This window comes from Myotis daubentonii, chromosome 1 (assembly GCF_963259705.1).
Source record: "Myotis daubentonii chromosome 1, mMyoDau2.1, whole genome shotgun sequence".
NCBI classification, from domain to species: domain Eukaryota; kingdom Metazoa; phylum Chordata; class Mammalia; order Chiroptera; family Vespertilionidae; genus Myotis; species Myotis daubentonii.
Window position 1 is genome coordinate 163,957,246 of NC_081840.1, and position 1,548 is coordinate 163,958,793.

Here is a 1,548-nt window from a genome sequence, read left to right on the forward strand (position 1 = left end):
GGGAGAGGAGTAAAAAAATTTTATTGGCCAACAAGTATACAACTTGGAATGGATTTGAGGCAAAGTGTGCCATAAGCAAATTTTCTGTAAATGGCTAAACAAAGTTTAAAAAGTAAGTAACAATAAAAGAAAATGTTCCTGGTACACGACCAGCAGTACAAAAAAAATAGTGTATGAGTAGCTGGATAATACACCCATTTTTCAATAGTGCAACTTTTAAGTACATATTGTTGACGGTCCATAGTCCACACAGAGTTACTACTTCACACATCAACAACATGCTGACAGTTCCTGAAGAAAACTACTTAAGGAAAGGCATAACCAGATGTTCCCTCATTTAACCAACTCCATCTAAGTTTAGATGTGCAGAAGGGCTTAGATATATGCAGAGTAAGTCACATGCAACCTGTTACTTGATCAATTTTCTAAAATAAGGTTTTGGGACAATGACAGTAAGATAAGGGAAGAAAACATGGAGGAATGAAGTCCTAAATACTACAAATGCATATTTTTGACAGTAGGAGAAACCTTTTACAGATAAGTTACAAAGAAAAGGCAAATAAACAATTTTGACAAGAAACTGAACACATTCTGTACAATGTCTTCACGTGGCTGTCATCATTTGTACAAACTCTTCATTGTTTACTTGATCACCATCAATATCTGCTTCCCTGGTCATGTCATCAACCTCTTCATCGGTTTATTTCTCCCCAAGGTGTGTCATCACATGGCGAAGCTCTGCTGCACTAGTATAGCCATCGCCATTCTTATCAAACACATAGAATGCTTCTCTAATTCATCTTCACTCTCTGTGTCTTTCATTTTTCTTGCCATCATTGTCAGAAATTCTGGAAAGTCAATTGTGCCATTGGCATCTGTACCCACTTCTTTAACCATGTCCTATAACTCTACTTCTATGAGATTCTGCTCAAGAGACCTCATTACAGTTCCTGATTCCTTTGTTGTTAAGTTCCATCACCATCCTTGTCAAATAGTGAAAAAGCTTCTTTGAATTCTGCAATCTGCTCTTCAATCAGTTGGTCAGCCATGATGCAAGTGGTACTGGCTTTCGACACATGACCACACAACCACTGAGGTCACAAGCTCACTCTACTCGAACTCTGTTCCTTGAGTACTTGCAAATATGTCTTTAAAAAAATAATAATCTTCTATCACCTTTATACTTGAAGGATTGCCTAGTTAGGTATAAAAGCTTGAGTCACACTTTCTTTTCTTGAGTCATTGCATTTTTTTCCTTGGAATTTTTTTTTCACCATCTTTTCATAGATAATTGCAGGGGAAGTTTGATAGTATCTTGATTTTCTTTCACCTAAAATTGTCTTGATATATCTTTCTGCTTCCCCCAAATTCTTTATCTTTAAAATTAAACAATTGGTTTTAGGTTCTGTCTCAATAATGACCATTCTGTGTCACAGTGTAACCTCTCTGAGGGTTATAGTTTGTTCTTCAAGAGCTAGAGTCAAGTCTTTTATTTGAGAAAGTTTTCTTGAAATGTATTTAAATACTGCTTCTCTTCTATTATTCTGT

The 1,548-nt window shown here is 35.9% G+C and overlaps 1 pseudogene; it reads right to left on the reverse strand.

Moving 5' to 3' along the window:
• Positions 1–542: 542 nt before the first annotated feature.
• Positions 543–1,090, reverse strand: LOC132215761 (calmodulin-like; annotated as a pseudogene).
• Between the last annotated feature and the right edge of the window lie 458 nt (positions 1,091–1,548).